This window comes from Etheostoma spectabile, chromosome 9 (genome assembly GCF_008692095.1).
Source record: "Etheostoma spectabile isolate EspeVRDwgs_2016 chromosome 9, UIUC_Espe_1.0, whole genome shotgun sequence".
Classification (NCBI taxonomy): domain Eukaryota; kingdom Metazoa; phylum Chordata; class Actinopteri; order Perciformes; family Percidae; genus Etheostoma; species Etheostoma spectabile.
Genome location: NC_045741.1, coordinates 31,175,948 through 31,195,455, shown reverse-complemented (window position 1 = coordinate 31,195,455; position 19,508 = coordinate 31,175,948). Strand labels below are relative to the sequence as shown.

Sequence of the window (19,508 nt, the reverse complement as noted above, 5' to 3'; positions counted from 1 at the left end):
CACAGACAACTTCCAGTTTTGATTTATGCTGTTTATGTTCCAATCACATTTATTAAGAAAGTGATCTGACAGGAGAGCCTTTTTTTAATATAAAGGCCAGGAGACTACAGATAATGAAAAAATAAGTGCTCTTTTTTCTTGCATGACAGGCTTAGTTTTTTTGTCATGCCTTGACAACTTTTAAATTCCATCAGGAGAGACTTGTTTGCAGATATGCAAAGGTTTATTGTGCATAGACAAAATTGAATGTAGTCTTTGGAGCTTTAGACTCCATTGTCATAAAATAATTTGTAAAAAGGGTAAGGAAGCAAAGACAATCCCCCCCATGGAGTCTAGACACCGGTGGTGGCGGAGAAGGAGCGACGGAGCGTCCCAAAGGAGGAATACCCGGGGTGCCTTTGGGTGACGATGACTGGAGGTGGAAGGGGAGGTGGAGGGGGGCACTCTTTGCCTGAAATGACAGCGGACAGCAGCAGGGAGAGAAACAGATTCAAAGCAGTGCTGTGACGCTGTGATTGGCCGTTGGAATTCGGGGCCAATTCTGGAGGAAGGGGAACGCCTCCAACAGCTGGTTTGATTTAGGAAGAGAGCAGTGATTAAGTGTTAGGTCTTCATGAAAGAATTTACATTGAGCTACTTTAGTAGGCTAAATGAACTTGTTTGGATTAAAAAATATATATATAGATTTTTGGCTAATTCTAGCATTAACCCATGAAAATTTGCACTCTCCTGTGAGTATATTCATGAACAAACTGAATTAAACCAAAAATCAATAATAATAATAATATTTAAGTACAGCCAAAAAGGTTATTTAGACTTAGAGGATCAGAGGTCTCATTCAGGTGAATGTTGAAATCACCAATAATTAACATCTCACAGATTGAGTGAAAAGGTTTGAGATCTCCAAATTCTTCCCATAATTAGGAACAAGGGCCAGGGGGTCTGTTTCTCTAGACAGAACATTGTATAAAAGACAGGAATGGTTTTCACAAAAGAGCATCAAATGAGTTGAAATTAATATAGAGGTTGGAGATTTAATTGAAAATAGATTTATACATGAGGGCAATACTCCCAGCTTGTTTAGGAGCATTTTAAGATGAAGGCCAATGGGTTAGAATTGGGCTTGCAGGGTAAACATAGCTACCCAAATGCATGAAAACAGGAAGTTGAAGAGAACATGTAAGTGTTAAACTTACAAACTTGTCAAATAGTAATATATTCTGGTTTTGCATCCATTCAAAGTAGTAGCCCCAAATTCTTCAGTGTTGATTCCAGGATTTTTTAAGTTGGGTGGCACAAGGGGCACCGATAATCACAGAAAACATCACACCACATAAATTTCACATTCATTATTAATTTCACTTGTTTTCATCTTAAAGAAATTGTATTTCAGAATACAATACACATTTTCTATAGGCTCACGCTTTGGCTACATTGAACTTGTAACGTAAAATGGATCTTTTAACCATCTGCAGCGCACACACGGCGTTGGATTGTAAGAGTCACAGGCGAGACGGACAGCTTTTGCTTTCAGATTGTTGTTTTTACCCTTTTTGGAGCTGGCACGGCGTTGTGAATCATCAATCTACTGTCAATTATCAGAGGAATCAAGACATAAAAACAGAAACTCTCAAATAGAAACTGCCAATATGCTAAGTGACAGTCATTAAGTCCTTTCATGTGTATCAGTAGTTTAATTTCAAATAAATTTAGACACGTTATGATCCATTTCTGTGTAAAAGAGCCACACACACCTCGCGTTAAATATATAAATATAATACTGTCCAGTTTTTACAGTTGTAGGGCGGATGTCCGCGGAGCATATGCCAGTGTTGCCAGTTTTATAGATTATACCGAAAGCGTAGTAATAGATGGTCCACTCTGTTTACGTTACACGTGCTATGTAGCCAACCCGTCTGCCTGGCACATTTAAATTTTATTTTTTAAAAGTTCCAGTGCTGGGTCAATGGTATCAGAATTTTGGATAGTCATTATTTAAACATTGATTGATCACGTGACAAGGCCTGTGACGATTGGCAGAACAGGCAGCCAAGTGAGTACACTAATTGAAATCACAATTGTCTGATTGAAAGATAGGGGTTGGGGCAATCGTATTTCGAGGGAGGGGGGGGGCAGTGCCACCCTGTGCCCCGCTTTTAGCCCCGCCCCTGCATAGTTCCTACCTTAAAATGCCACTGATGGCAACAGCTTAATGGGTCGGTATTGGTTGTTTTTTTAGACATTCTATTAAACTTCTGCTGTTCAATTCTGCTTTTCAGAAAAGGTAGACAGGATACTTTTATTGGCTTTCAAATAACCCAATCACTGATATCCATGTTTAACACACTGCGTTCTTTCTCACACTCGTTTTAGCTCAGGACAGTTTTTGATTTGAAGATTTGAGGATTTTTGCTATCTGATAACACAGTCATGATGCCTGTACTCCTGTTAAAACCCACATCAATGTCATTATTGTCACATGGTGTCTGCCTCCTACCCTTTTAGTGAAGCCGTAGTGATGACATCCCCGGCCTCTTATTAAATTGCTGTGGACAATTTGTTTGAGGGGCTTTCAGCTGACTCTGATAACCACAGACTTTATTGTGTTTGCATTGAATCAAACAAAGTGAAAAAAAGCTTTAATTGAAATGGTTTGAATTGTTAAACTAATTTGGAAACAGCTACAAACAGCAGAACATGTCATCAGCATGGAAATGCCAATCCAGTTGCTGTCACTAAATAAGGATATGTACTAATAATGTATTTGTATAAATGAGATGGCTGTATTACTCCACGCAGGGCTTAAGACAGCCTCAACTTGGCCTAAAGTGGTAGATACCATAAATCAGAGTGAGAATGCGTGAAGCAGATTTCAGACCTCGCAGATCTAGTTAGATTTGTTTGAACAATGGATAATTAATAGTCACATAACTAAAGTGAGCAAATATGCAGTCATTCATGCGCTTAGCAAGTTACATCATCTTTACATATTCATTTGGAATTTCATTTAATTCAACTTTAGTTATTTATTTAGTTGTTAACGTTGTTCACAACATGTTCACAGCAACGCTAACGCCTTGCTGTTTAATTCAACTCAATTCAGTTTTAATTATAGTATCATGTCATTACACAAGTTTACAGATAGAGTAAGTATTGACCACACTATGATTTACAAGGGACCAACAATTCCCCCAAGAGCAAGCATTTAGAGCGACAGTGGCGAGGTAAACTCCCACCTCGGACAGACCTAGGCTCTTAGTGGGCGGGCGTCTGACGGTGTTGGTTGGGGGTGTGATGAACAGTGGCAATTTAATCACAATAAAGATAATGGAACTATGGCTAGGAATAGTTGTTGTCGTAGTTTATGGCATAGCAGGGCACTGAGCAGTACCATGGCGACAGCTGCAACCATGATATAAATGCCACACTAATCCAAGGAAAACTGTGATGCAAGAAAAAATAAGGGCTCCAGGGAATAAGCTCCCCGGAGCTACGTTAGTAACAAGGATTTCTGGGGGCATGAGTGCACACAGATGGGAAGAGAGAGGAGATCAGAGTGTCAAAAGTCCCCTGGCAGTCCTGCAAGACCTGGTCCATGACAAAACCTGAGCCAGCTCTTTAAGGGTTTGTAGATGAATCTGACGACTATGAAGAGAAGAAGCACAGAAGCATATATAATGTTCACCATGTTCATCAATTAAGCTTGACCATGCTAATATTTGTACATTAGCACCAAACACAAAGTACAGCTGAGGCTGATGGAAATGTCTTTAGTCGTGCAGGTATTTGGTCCTGAACCATAAAGAAATTAAATTTTTGACCTGATGATGGTGTTATAGAAAAAGAGGGATCAATAAAGCAATAGTGTTACAATCCTGAGGTGGGCATGAATGTGTGATCTAAATCCCATGACAATCCGTCCTTTGGTTGTGTAGATATTTCACTCTGACCTCAGGATGGTGTTAGAGGAAAAGTCAGTGGATCTACAAAGACCTAAAGATTCCTCTGGGAACATGGAGGTCTATACAAAGGTTCATGGCAATCAACCCAGTAGTTCTTGGGGCCATGAGGGCCATGAGGGCTATGGCCCCCGTGCCCTTTCCTGATAACACGTGTTTTTTTAAAGTGTCTGTTGTAGGACTGTAACGGTGCCACTTTGCCACACACAACAGAGACCTTATTTATCGATATTGAATGATTTTAATATTGATCAATCCAACACCAAAGATTCTTTCATTCATTTGAACAACGTTTCCAAAAAAAATGTCATTGGTTCATTAACTTATTCAAATGAGACATAAGAATAATGGTAATAGTATCAGTAATGGAGGAAAACTGCTTTGGTGCCAACTGTAAAGGTGCTGGTTGACAAGTAGCTAATTCTAATTGGTCTATAACGTTAGCTAGCTAATTCTTGTTGGGTTAAATTGTGAAATTATGACATCGTTCAACATGCTCAGTTATTTTTAGTATGATTGTTTTGACCACGGTTAACAACTCTGGGCTACCCAGCGAATTCATCAGTAACATAAACTCTGTAGATAAATAATCAAATAATCTTATGGTAATTTAGGCAGCTAGCCCTGTCTGTCAGCCCCCGCCCCCCCTTCACTTTTAGCCATCTTTATAAGGCACCAAAAGGACTAATACTAATAGTGATTCAAAGATGAGGTAGCATTGGATCTGGGACGGGAAACGGGAACCAGGTTCGTGGATCTGAGTGTCGCAATTTTGGTTTTAAATTGCATATTGTAACAACCATAGTCTTTTGTCAATATTTTGACCTCTTATTGGGCAACATAAAGTGCATTGCTGCGCACATAACCAGTGGTGGGTTGGATTTCCAGCATGGTATAAACCATTGGAAAACCGCGCTGTTTAATATCGATATTTTGACACAAATCTAACCAACCAGGAGACTTAATCAAACTTGTCCTAATGTGCCACTACCACAAAAGATATGAGTGAAATCTGAGAAGACTGAGAGAAGGCAAGACACTTTGATAAATTTGCAATCAAATGAGACAAGAAACTTGTTAGGCATTGCTTGAATATCACTGGAAAGTTGATTTAGCTGACCCAGTCACCTAAAAAGCATTACGTGCCCAAAGAGAATTATAGCTAATTGTCTGTAATGTTAATGCAACAAACCTAAGTTAAATTCTTTCTGTAGACTTAAAATCATTGTTTCATTTGATTGGCTTGCTGCCCTGGCATTTGGCCTTCTTGCCAGTTGCCCTTAAAATGCTAAAATTCCAAGCCTGCTTGGGATCTTTCAGCCTGGACTACAGTGGTGGACTGACATTGATATTGCTAGTGATATTTATTTTATCGTAACTTGCGGGATACCGTTTTTAAAATTCCAGGTTAGCTAAGTAATTATTCTGTACAGAAGAATGAAAAACCCTTTGCTGTCCAAACTTCCAACAAGATGAATGAGTCAAAAAGCAGTCGACAGTGTGTTTCACAATTAAAGTGACTATCCCTTAACATGAGTTGACACTGGACCTTGCAACGATCAATGAGTAAGCAGGCCGAGAAAAACAACATGCTACGTTGTAATGAGCACACATCCAAGGGTGACTTTTACTTGCTAATTTGAAAGAAATCAGTGATTGAATAAACAAGGGCTGCCTGCACTACACTGCCCTGCACTGTAGGAAAAGAAGCTGCTTTGTTTTCCTGACAGTTTGCAGTCTGGCACTGATCTCAGCTTCTGTCAAGCCCTTATTAGCTGTTGGCAACCGTTTTCTGTTTTCCATATTTCACAGTCCAAATCTTTGCCCACTGCTTCTATTACATTGGAAACTGGCTGGCCAACTCCTTAGATTTTTCAATAATTACATTTGTCTCTATGCCGTACTTATTGTTCCCTTCCTTTATTGTCTGATTGATGAACTTCGTTCTATAGTAAGTGCAAAGAAGGAACCTTTTCAACCTTCCCTATTCTCCAGGAAACATCACAAAATAAATCAGTGACCTGGTTAATTTTTAATGACTTGAATGCCGAGCCGTGCTTCGTTAGGCAGTCTTCCAAGCTCAGATAAGATATCCCCTTGCAGACTGTGGAGGATGAGGGGGAGCTGCTCTCCAGTGGCTCCAGTATCACCAGACTCCATTTCACTGCAAAACAAGCTTTCTGGTGGAAACTGCCCTCTCTATTGACGACTTCTCAGTTCCTGGAAATGCTTACCAGGCTTCTCTTTACTATTCACCATTAACAGGGGATGGGCTTCAAGTTATCACTCTTTTCAAGGACAAACTTTTTAAGTTGGATTTTAGAGTACATTAGAGAACTTAGCAGCTGAACATATTTTTTCTCACCCCAGTTCTTAATTTCTCAGCAGCTGCAGTGATGTGAAAGTTTAACAGTGCACCATGACATTACAGTTGGGAGTAGTGATAGTCAAATGAAGCCTCATGAAGCTTCATCAACCATTGTCTTTATTTTCTGATCCCACTAGATGGCGCTATCCGTTTTTTGGGAGAACAACAATCCTTTTTGAAAGGTAGTGAGGTTATTATTGCGCCGCAGTGGTATTGGACATAACTGCATCCCATGCAGCTGCCCATGACAGGTTGTTTCAGTTGTTTGAAACATCAGAACATTTGTCTTCATTATGGGTGTTTACTTGGAACGTTAGGGCCATAAAACTGGACTTATTCTTGAAGAAGAAATGTAATTTTATCTTGAGCCTCGAGACAAGGTTTTCATCAATGTTTATGGCAACAAACATGAAGAGCTGGTGGGGTGGTGTTTTTTTCACAGTGTGTGAAAACTACTGAAAAAAACTCATATTTCTCCTCAGGAAATCTAACGATAAATCGAGGAAGTAGAGAGGCCGAAAAGTGGTCTTGAATTTTATATGCACTCATTGGCCCTCATTTATGAAATTTGCGTACGACCTAAAACGTTTATCAATTTGAACTTGAGCGTAGGCTGCGAAAAAATGTACTTCTGGTCCGAACTTATGTACGCAAGTTTTCAAGTCATTGTGGACTTGCGGTGCAGCATGTAACAGGAGAAGGAGAAGTCATCAGCTGATCGCTTATCGACAATGGCAGATCTGGCTCTTTTAGAACATCTCTATGAGCTGAGCAACAGTGAACACGTAGCCTACACCCACGAGCCACATTGGATGGGGGGGGACCCTACTGTACATGCCAGAAAAGGTCTGCAACACTGTTTTAGCCTTTGGGTTTCTGCACAACATCGCGCAGGAAAACAGGGCGCCATAGATGTAGTGATGGAGCCAGATGACCCGATGCCCAGAGAACAGTGTCCAGCACAGCCCCAACTGGGGGCTATACCAAGGAGACAGGATATTACTCCTCGCTTTCAAAAAGTATAGTCTAGTGTTGTGTTTGGCAATGGTATTCAGTACAGGAAACATGTTGATGCACAACATTTTTATTTTTTCTCCAGGTTTTTGTTTGTCTTTTAAAGTGTCGTTAATGGCCACAAGTGAACGTTTTCTTTCTGCCATTGACCGACATATTGTTTTTCCAGCCCCTCAGCTGTCAGGAGACGGGGGGGGGGGGGGGGGGGGGGGCGGGACACGTGCTCTCCCTTACAGCTTTTGCCTGCCTCTGACTCATGAAGAAAACATGAGTAAAATTTAAAAAAAAAAAACACTGCATAACCTCCGCTACCGTGTGTTTATTTAAATATAGGTACACCTACATGTAGGTCTAAGAGATTGCAACACAAGCCTGTATATTACTATTAGGAGTATAAAGATGTCAGGGATGTATAAAGTAAATAAACTTCAGATAGAGTTTGATTTAATACGGTAACACTGACCGCATCAGTGATCTCTTTCTATTCTGCATTCTTCCTACAGCCTAATACCAGTTTTTAGGCTGCCAAATAGTACACAGGTTACTGCAAATTACACTGAGATGTCAGGGTTTCAATCTCCACCTTTTGAAAAGTGCCGCTTCTTAGCCAGATTACGTCTCGCCATGTTATAAATAGTAGGGGCAAGGCCTTTAAACTGAAATCATATTGGGGCGTGATATTTAAATTACGATCATTTCCTGCATTTATCAATGTACGACCATTCTTACGCTCTGATTGGCGTGATACGAACGTTTCAGGAATCACATGTGAAGCCTGTCGTAAAAGGATTTCTGCGCTCATATGGTGTTTCTGGTTTCTACGTTAGGTGGATAAATGAGGGCCAATGTCTCAATGCTAACAATGATGATGATTGCCACATAAATGAACACTGTTATGACCAGGAATGTAAGAAGCAGCTACCATTTAGACACAATACTGTCTGTGACTTCGGAACCTTGCTGCATTATAAGTAAACTTAAAGTCTGTGAGTTACTGCCAGAAAAACAGGAAGCAGCAATTAAAGCCGCCTTCTGCTTCCACATGGATGAACCTGTTTGCCCTGCACAAAGCAATGCTGTATTCAAATAGCCTGCCTGGCTGGGCTGGAGGCACCACAGGCTGCTCTGGGACCACTTTACATCCCTTCAGTTGGTGCATGAACATGTTAATTCTGTCCCACTGGAACATGCATTGTAGGGATAAAGGCAAAAGCATGGAAATAAACTGTTACAAGGATACATGAAAACACAGAGTGCAGCAGGAAAGTGGCTTCAACAGATGCAGAGTGAGCCCTGGTTAAATCTGTGTGCGAAATGTAATTTAAGACAGTATTCAACCACGTTAAATCTCAACTTGGTAACACTTTATAATAACTGCACACTAGGAAGCATTAGTCAAGTATCAGTTTATACATGTATCCTTCAAATTAATCATGTTTAAAGCATTGTTTCTACATCATTACACATTCATTAGTTACGTGTTACTTATCAACAAGCCTATGTGTAATGTCTTAGATTATTTTCATACTTTATAAAAATGATGGATTCACAACTTCTAAATTTAGTATTCAATAAATTACAAACCAGGGACTTTAGGATTTGCATAAGTGTAAGAAAGGTGCATGGAGTACACCATGGGCAAGCCACTCGTTACTGAAAATTGATGACCCAAGCTTCACATGATGGGTAATCAAGACGACTAGATGTCATTGAAATCTTAATTCCACAAGATTTACGATAGGCTTTTCTAGATCTTTGCCCTTAATGATGCCTTCCACCTCACATCCCAAAGACCCACTTCTTTCTTTTCCACCCACCAGCCATTCTTCCTCTCCCTAGTATATATTGTGGAGGATTCATTTGCTTAGGTGCCGCCGGAAGATCCGCATAAAGATCCGTCCTCATTTCAGCTGGATGACCTTCCTCTTTCTTTGTGTTGGCGCTACCTAGACTCTCTGTCCAATCTGAGTTTTCTGTTGCACCCATAGACTGTATATTTATTTGGTCTATGGTTGCACCACTAAAGCAACTTTTGAACATACACCTACCACCAAAAGAAGTTCCTTCCGAGGCTTTTTTGCAGAGGCGCCAGACCTTTGTCTTAGATTGTGATTGGTTTAACCCTTGTGTTGTCCTCAGGTCAAACTGACCCGTTTTAATGTGTTTTATATCAGAAATATTAGATTTCTTTCAACCAAATTTCCCAAAATAACATGGAGGATTCTATATAACATTCTTCGGGTGACATTGATGATTACTTTCGTTGAATTTTTTGGGTGTTTTAATTTAATCTTGTAGCATTTGAATTCTTTTTTTTTAATGGTTTCAAAACAGTATCCAGACTAAACTTTGACAACTACCCATCTGAGATCCACTCAACATCCTCTGATCTTAACTATCAGTCAAAATAATTAATAATTTCTGCTTTTTTAACTAAAAACGTACATATAATTTGATATAAATGAAGTTTGTTGACCATGAATTCCAAGAATAACTGTAAAACCTGTTATTAAACCAGCTTAGGTTTTTTTTTTAAATGCCAAAAAATTGAAAAAGTTACAAATAAATCCCCCAAAAATGACAAAAACATTGTAAAAGCACCAAAAAAATTCAATTTTGATCTGGAAGGGCAAGTTCATGGTTAATGGGAAGACAACACGAGGGTTAAAGAAATTCCAATAAACCAGAGCAGGTTTTTCTCCGATCCAGGGATGCTATATGTGGAGTAGCCAGACCTTTCTTCGCAGCACTGTGGAGGACGGTTTGGCAAAGCCTCATGACGGGGTAATCAAGGGGAATAGATCTCTTTGAGATCTTCTTTCCAGATTTTCACACTTAATGATGCCTCACATCCCACAGACTAGTCTTTTCCACCTACCAGCCGTTATTCTCCTCCCATACTGGTGCAGAAACAAAACAAACACAGGCGTTAATAGATACATTATTTTAACAATAACTCGGTTGACTATATTTCATAATTATTTAGAGACACCATTACTCTAACACACCTGTCTTGTGTGCTGAAAATGGCTCTCATCAATCAACTCCCTTCTTACACCAGTGTGCCTGTACGCCTTCTCATCCTTTTAACTGCTGTGACACAGACCTCCCTTTTTCTTTTTCTTTTTTTTTGCCATTTTTCTAAGAGTTGCAATGCTGTCATCCATCCGTCAATCTGCCGTAACCATAAACCCTGAGAACATTTTTTCAAAGCCAAATAAACAATAATGTGTATGTATCTGTAAACCCACTAACAAAACAATGAATGCATAATTTTAGCATATTGCACAACATATGCAAATGACAAAGATAAGCGCAATGTTGGGAGACTATGAAACGTTTATCACTTGCCTTCCTGTATGTAAATTGATTCCACTTACTCAAGGAGACCTGAAGATTGACATGTCCTTTGTAGATTTTCTTTTTTTGGCCTTTCCAGATGTGTCGACAGATCCTATTTAAAAAGAACAACGGCGTAAAATTGTGTTTTTTAGAAAGGGGTTTCATGCGATTCTATATGCCCCAGGCCCACCAACAGTTACCACACACCAACGCCAGCAGTGTTGCTGATTGCTGTACATTTACTTATTTAATCATACATTTTATGCCAAGCATATGGATCTCCACAGTTTACTCTTTTTTTCTGTTTCATGTCCCAGTGGCATATTCTGCATTTTGTTTTCAGCAGTATCCAACTCATAAAGCCACTTTATCACATTCAAGGCATGTTTGTTAGAGATGGGATCATTAACAGGCTTCTTTAGCCAGGTGAATCTGCTCCTTGTTTTAGACAGTGGTGGTTTTATGCAGGGCTGCAGTACTCGAGTCCGGTCTTGGACTCAAGTCCGGACTTTAAGACCATTTTTCTAGGGTCTCGGACTTGTCTTGTACTCATTAGTATTTGGACTCGGACTTGTCTCGGTCTCGGCCACTGGTCTTGCCAGATATGGCTTTTGGGCTTTTGGTCTCGACCAAGTCCAGGTGTCTTTATTGTCTTGATGATAATATTGGAGGGAAAGTGAAACCCAAAATGATTGTCTTGATACTGTCATGCATAAGACCTTTTTGCTGTCCTGGACTCGAACCTCTTTGGACTTGGTCTTGACTTGGACTTGACTAGTCCTGGTCTTGGACTTGTTTTGTTGTTTTGAACTCGACAAAGGTGGTCTTGACTACAGCCCTGGTTTTATGAAGACATCCAATGAGGTACTGATCTGATCGGTGAAGAAATAAATTACAATCCCGCTCATCAACTTGGGACAAAAAAAGGAATGTTTTGCTCAGGATCTGGTACAGCAGTGGGTTTGGGGTTGAATGCTGAGAAAAATCAGATCCCTTTTGAATGAAATATCCGTTCCAATCTTCACCACACTTTGTCACACACATGTTCACCATAGACACACATGTCAAAGCACTTTTGTTCATTCACTGACAAATGTAACTATCGCTTTAAAAGCGTCTGAGTAGCTCAGTTGATGGAGCGCTCACCCATAAGTAGATGTTTTAGATGGACCCTGGATTGGGTAGGACCTGCGTCATGTTTCCTGCATGTCTTTCCCTCTCTCTCCCCTTTCTAGTACTTTGATATAGTACTTTTCTTAGTGTCAAGTGAAAAAAACATTACATTCATTATCATACTACTTCTTTTTTTTTCACAGGAAGACAGAAAATAAGACGCACACAAATAGAAGGAGGCAGCCCTATTGTGTGTGTGTGTGTGTGGGGGATGTGTGTGTGCCAGCTTGTGCGTGCGTTTTAGATTAGATTAGATTAGATTCAACTTTATTGTCATTACACAGGTACAAGGCAACGAAATGCAGTTTAGGTCTAACCAGAAGTGCAATAGCAGTAAGTGCAGGATATATACAATGGTTCCATAAGTGCAGGACATGGATAAGTAGTGTATAAATATAGAAATGAATACTATTATAAACAGAATTTTACAGACAGATTTGTCCTATGAATATAATATATAGATAACAAGCATTGTGAACAAGATTTACAGCTGGATATGTACTGAATATAATATACAGGTGGATATTACTATAAATAGAGTTTTTACAGATGTGTACAATGAACATAATGCACTGATGGTTTACAGAGTTTACAGGTGAATATGTACCATGAATACATATACAGACGGCTATTTTTATAAACAGAATTTTTACAGATAGATATATGTAATAAGTTAGGCTAAGATGAACAGTATAACAATGGATTTAAAGGTACTACAAATAAAGTTTGGGCAGAAGCTATCCAAATTAAAGTGCATGTCCAGCTACAGCATGCAATTATTAGAAAGTTGAGTTATTCTTTTAAGTATATGCTCTGGATACAATTTATTCCGTTTTTTTATTTGATTTCTAACTGCAAAAGAGTGAGTTTTTCCATTTCCAGTGTTTGTTCTGTTATGCTTGAAGATCTGGGGATTTGGCTTGTTTGCAGAGCCTAGTCATTTGCTTCAGGACCGTTAAGCTTTATTAGAATTTTAAATATGGATCTGTCCCTAGCATTGATCTTCAGGTTTGTATTAGTTCCCAAAAGATTTCCAGGTGTGAGTAGAACTGTAATTTCAAGTAGATATTTAATATTGCTTTCTTTTAGGTGTGTCCTACTATACATAGCTGGCAGTAAAAAGAAAATCCCATGAGTTGGAGGGAAGCCTGCACGCACACACACACACACACACACACACACACACACACACACACAGCGTGTCTCACTATCTTTCTGGGGACCCATTGACATTGACATAATGCATTCCCTAGCCCCTTACCCTAACTTTAACCATCATAACTAAATGCTTCACTTTAACCCTTAACCTCACCCTACCTTAGTTCAAGGCTGGATTACTGTACTGCACTTTATGTATGCCTTAATTAAAATTCCATTTTGCGCCTTTAAATTGAACAAACAAGTGCTTGCTTTTTAAGGGATACCTCTAGGCGAAAATAGTCCCGACCAAGTGCTTTAGGTAGAGCGTGTTATATGACGCTGTAGGAGACTTTTAGCCTCAATAACAACAACAAAGGCACCTGAACAAAAAGTGGTATTTCACGTAATGGAGGTGAGAATGTGATGGGTGTTCACACGTTACCCCCATGTATTACTCTCTCCATTGGCTCCCGATGCGTTTTAGAATCAATTTTAAGATTTTAATGTTTGTTTTCTGAGTGCCTGGGTCATCCACACACCTCATTGCCCGATTCACACCTGAGCTGCATTTGATCGTGAGAAAAGCTGCACATCGATTCCCAGAATCAGAGATCCTGGGCCCCATTTCAGAAACCTGGTTGACTCAGAGTTGATTGACCTGTACTGGAACCAGACACCGCCCACCAAAAGCATGGGTCTGGAACTTGCTCTTGGGGGAATTGCTAGAATTGTTGGGGCTTTGTAAATTATAGAGTGTGGTCTGGACCTACTCTATAATTGTAATAGAATTAAATCTGTAAAATATCTCGAGATAACCTTTGTTATGATTTGATACTATAAATAAAATTGAACTAAATTGAATCAATGAGACTCAGTAACTCGAGGAAGCTTTGTATGGGGTTCTCTGCCATTTATTGGTATGCTCCTTTTCTCCAGTTTTGGGGACAGCCATGTTGTGTATTCATTTTGTTTCCGTCTGTAGTAGTTAGCATGGTTTTTGTGTGTTACATTGGCCTTGGAGACACTGACACCCTAATTTCCTTCCATTTTTGTAGTTTTAGTTGATTTTCCACAAAAATCCAGCAAGCTAATATGCACGCCGGTATATGTTAACGGAAGTTGGGGGGGTGTTGCGTGATATCTCTGTGCCCGGGTAGCGATGCTTTGCCTGTGCTTTGCCCCAATATAGTCCCAAGGAAATATCTGCCTAGAAAATTGCTTAATCTTAATCTGCATTGCTATTTGTAGTCGGTGTGAATACGCAGGTTTTTTTTAAATGTTGGCTCACTTTTACTCACGATATGCTATCCAGCAACAAAGGATTCCATTCACTACGCTAATGTAAACTAGCTTAGCATAGCGAATGGGCTAAGACAATGCATGCACTGAGAGAAAAAATGCGTTTGCCTAGGGGAGATGGTGAATTACCCCTATTTCAAAAAACGATGGCGTGTTCCTTTGAAACCATGTGTGCCTTTGAGGAGTGTCATCATCACGCCCATTAATTATCTGGTCCCTGCAGAGGTTATTGCTGGAAAGCCCGAGTTTTGTTTGGTGCACATGCATATGAATGCATATTCACATGCCACACAGGGATCTTTTCCGAGCTGTAGTTCATTAACTCTGTTGCCTGTTTCCAAATAACGTAAGCTCCCACTTAAGTCAAGCAGAGTCACAGAACATCCCTGGAAGGGAATCTTTTTTTATGAATGAACACTTGTGAACATTTGTAATTTACAAATCTCATTCACGCATAGATGGCTTTCATCACTTTTAGGCAGTTATCTCAAGTTGGGAGCATATTCTGGTGTGGTATGCTGGTATTTTTTGAATTTGTTTTGTTACTACAGTTCCTTTTCAATTATCTGATGTCAGATTTTTTTTATTATACTACACTTGGAGGGTGCCAGTCAAGCCAGAAGTCAAATTCTACAAATAAGGGGTTTATTTCACTGAATATTATTGAATTTGTTGTCAGACAATTTGAAGATTTAAAAAAAAAATGCTCTGTGTAATCTGTGTACTCTATATCTAAGTGCAAGATATTCCATCTGGTAATGGGAAAATAGTGCCGGGATGTCTCAAACTGGGATGTCTCGTAACAGTGGACTCATGTTAGTAAATGCTGAGGGGGCAGATTCATGAATTCAAATGCTGGAACAAATGTACAAACTGTTTTCTCTCCAAGTTTAGTAAGAAAAGGCTTGTCAGTAGAGAATTTAGAAATGTCCATTCATATGGGTAGAGATGTAAGATGTAATATTGTAATACACATATTTGTGTATTTTGTGTATGCATGTTATAGAGGCATAGTGTTGCACCCAGACTAAAACCAGCCTCCAGATGGTCTCCCCCAGGATACAGTAACTGAGGGGATGTACACTGGGAAAACCAGTTAATATTTTACATATCAGAGCATTTCTCAAGGTGTTTCCACTGACAGATGGCATGAAGAGAAGTGACCATGGCATGGCATCTTTGACTCACAGACAGTGTGGTTAGAAATCTAACCACTCAGAGTCACATATTACTCTATATTTAAGACCAGAGTTCCGAATGTGTGTGTTGTTTTAAAATAAGAAAATGCACATTAATTAACGTTTCTGTTAATGCGCCAGTGTCAGCCAGACGGCTGATCCTGAACTGTAGTCCCAGTTTACCCAGCATGCATGTCTTTATGGTGGGAGGAAACCGGAGCTCCTAGGGGGGGAAACCCACGCAAACACGGGGAGAACATGCAAACTCCACGCAGAAATCCCCCTGCCTGGACCGGGGATCAAACTCCGCAGTGCCTACTTGCTGTGAGGCAGCAGTGCCAACCACCTTGCTGCCAGAAAAAAAAGATCCAGAACCCTGATACAATGCGGTTCGGCAGCCTCGCCCTGGCCTTCCTCTGCACGCCTTGGGGTACCCAACTCTCAGGGTACAGCTATGTCAGTAAATTCAATTAAAAGCAGTCTTTTCCCGCGTGAATGCATTTCTACATCACACAAGGTCCCCAGGTGATACTGATGATGATTGCTTTTCCTCTCAATTAAAACGTTTTGAAAACTACTAGCCAAATTAACAGATTGACATTTTTTTTTGCTCCTTCTAGTACCACCACCAAACTAAAATATCCTCTAGAAATAGTCAAATCTAATGAACGATATACCAAATCCACTGAACACAGTCATGTTTTTCAAAGTATGACCCGTAATTTTGTTGTTATGACAGGAGCAAAGCAGGAAGTAATGTGAGGTATAGTATAGTATAAGAAGGTAGGCAGGTTTGGAGGGGGGGGGACTTGATTTGACTCAGGACTTGATTTGATTTGATTTATTTTATTTTCACAACAAAAACATTAAAACAGTATTGTATATATCACAGAAAATATGTGATGGACAATTGCCAAAAAAAAAACAAGTGGCTTAATAAGTGGCAATCTCCATAGAAACAATTACATTTAACAATTTAAAAACAATTTATATATATATATATATATATATATATATATATTATATATATATATATATATATATATATATATATATATGAAAGTCCTGAAAGTCCTATAGGACTTTCACCCAGGTGACCATGGTTTGGGTCCCATTTGAAAAAAAGCTTTATTTTTAAGTTAAGGAACTATGACCTACGTCAAGTTCAGCATCACATGCGTAAAGTGAAGTGACATAACAAATGTACAGATTTTAACCCAAATAGTCATCTTTTAAACATCAACGTATCTAATTAGGTTTTGTTCCTGAACAAAACCAAGACGACTGGTCCACACGCCAGATACGTTATCTGGTTTTGATATGAATACAGCAGAAACGCTCCTTTGAATTCGAAAGATGTGCATGGTCCTAGCAAGGGTTCCCCCCCCCCCCCCCCCTCACAACACACACACACACACACACACACACACACACACACACACACTTGACGCCCCTGGCCCAATTTAGCTTTGCGACTGTTGTGATGCTAACGCAAGATGGGGTAACACTGCACTTGAAGCGGTGTGCATAAGACTGACACAACACCATTGTCTAAGATCTACAGTATGTAGTCCATGATCTATGCAGTCTATGATCTATGTAGTCCATGATCTATGCAGTCTATGATCTATGTAGTCCATGATCTATGCAGTCTATGATCTATGTAGTCTATGATCATTTTGTATTGCACTGTATTTTTTTCTTTTTGCAAAATTTTCTTTTGCAACGAATCAATAATGTTACGGTCACGATTCATCTCGTAGCTAGTTTGATTGGTTCCATTCTTAAAACTCTTTATACAAGCCTTTTCTGGAACATCAATGAAGGTATTGAACAGGGGGAAATCACTTCAAGGACAGGAGCCTTTCATAAAGGGGGGCTGCCACCGTTTAGCTTCATCTGATATACTGGTTTATCTGTCTGCATCAGCAGAACGTGGTATTGGCTTCACCAGGTCAACGCTACACACCATGACTTCACAGCCCTCATTAGCTCCACACGCTGTTCAACTGTAGGCTATTTTAATGTGTGCTCACATGTTGAACACACTGGGAAATGTCCTTGGTTCACACTTAGCTGGCTGAGACAGCAGGTTCGCTCGAGATGAGCCGCGCCTTGTCCTTGAAGTGGACGAGGGGGGGTGACAAAACTCTGCGGTGAAGTCGGCAGTTTCCAGCTGATTCCTGCAGCCTTCAGGCTGAACAGGAAGTGACACAACCCCTGTTATCTCAATCCGATGTAATATAATGTTATCAGAACCATATATCAGCTGGTACACGGTCTCCAGTTGTTTTAACCCTCATGTTGTCTTCTGTCAAATCTGAAAATCAACACTTTTATTGACGCTTTTTATCATTTTTTAAAACTTTTTCTTACGTTTTTGTCCCTTTTTTCAACACTTTTGACGCTCTTTTCAATGTTTTCAACACAGTTAGTGTTAGGTATAACACTAACTTATTAACTTTAGTTTTACAGTTATTTTAGGAATTTATGGTCAAACCTCATTTACAGGAAATTATTCCTAATGTTTGAGTTACAAAAGCAAAAAATTTCGATTTATTTAGAATAAAATTAAAGGAATGTATGTTGATGGATAATCACAGTCTTTTACTCAAAACTATTTTAATATCTCTTCAATTTTTTCTTCAAATGCTTTAAAATTGAATAAGACACCCCAAAATGAATGAAAGTAGAGATTTGTACTTGCCAAAAAGCGTTTGGAGTCAATCATGTTATTTTGGGTAATTAAAAACAACACTGATACAGGAAAACGGGCAAATTTGACCCGAGCACAACATGAGGGTTAATCATGATAGAATAGCTCTCAAAATGCTCTGCATTCGATTTGTTGCTGATTTTTATTAATAACACACTGTATATAATCCGTAATCTGAACGGATTTAGTCTCTCTGACTTCTAACCCATGTTCTGCACAGAATAAGCCGAAGTTACCAGTAGAAATCCCTTCGATTCTAAACCATTAAAAAGTTTATATAAAACATCATCATGTTGAGTCGATTCTGAACCAATAAGCTCTTAAATCAGCTGAGAGGCCGGCGTTTCCCAGCATGCCCTGGGTCCGCATAGGTCGGCGAAAAGCGTCTTGGCAGAGCAAGTCAGGTTAAAGTTGAATCTACAAATCTACCCATTATGCATTGGGCAGGGATCGCCGGTGATCGATTCTGTGCAGACTCGAACGGGCCTAGCGTTTCCAAAATTCAGATGCGGACTGATACATGCTCTCTTGTCCTTCACAAATTAACGTTGGAGTTTTTTGGAAGTCTTTTGAACTCCTTTCACTCGCTTATTGCAACATACCAGCTTAATAAGTATTTGCTTGGCAGCTTCAATCAGAATGCACTAGACTAGAGCTGTTGTAAGCCTTCAAAAGTCTGGCTGCTGAAGAAAACCGAAAGGTGAAATCATGTGAAAAATAACAGTCTGTTACATGTTGATTGAACATCATGCTGAACAGAGAGCTCCAGGGAAATGGCATTTAATTTGCAGTAAAATTTGATTTTGCTGTCAATTATCTGAACTATTACTGAAGACGGGACCAAGTTGTTTTTTTAATCACTCGCTGTCTCTCTCTCCCTCTCTGTCTCCCTGGCTTTAGTCTCTGTAGGTCAGAGCTGAACCTAGTTGCTTTATTCACAACATATTAATGCACTTAAACAGCAATGCCTGAGAACAATGCTAACTCTAGTAGGATATTTTTAGAATTTTGCTTTTTTTTTACCAACTTCCAAGTATCTGAAGACCAGAAATGTCTTTACAATGTTTTGTTTTTTTATTTTGGGGGTTCACAAAGATGATTTCTGCCTATGCCACCATTAGTATACTATGTGATGTTAATCCAATAAATGTTTCTGTCAAATTCAGTGACCTCTCTAGTTTCTGTGTGTGCTGAAAAGTGTTAATACACAGCGTGTGTAAATGGAAAAGAAACAGAAAGGAGTGCACAAGCCACAAAACACTATTCCAGCCAATCAGCAACAAGTGGGGCCAGTTGATAGTTGGGGGGGGGGGGGCTTT

At 39.5% G+C, this 19,508-nt stretch overlaps 1 long non-coding RNA gene across 1 annotated transcript; it reads left to right on the top strand.

Moving 5' to 3' along the window:
* The first annotated feature begins 1,787 nt into the window (after positions 1-1,787).
* Positions 1,788-19,478, top strand: LOC116695503 (uncharacterized). Its single transcript, XR_004333479.1, has 4 exons — positions 1,788-1,799; positions 7,875-7,881; positions 8,633-8,637; positions 19,401-19,478. It is a non-coding gene; the product is annotated as an uncharacterized LOC116695503 (long non-coding RNA).
* The last annotated feature ends 30 nt before the right edge of the window (positions 19,479-19,508 follow it).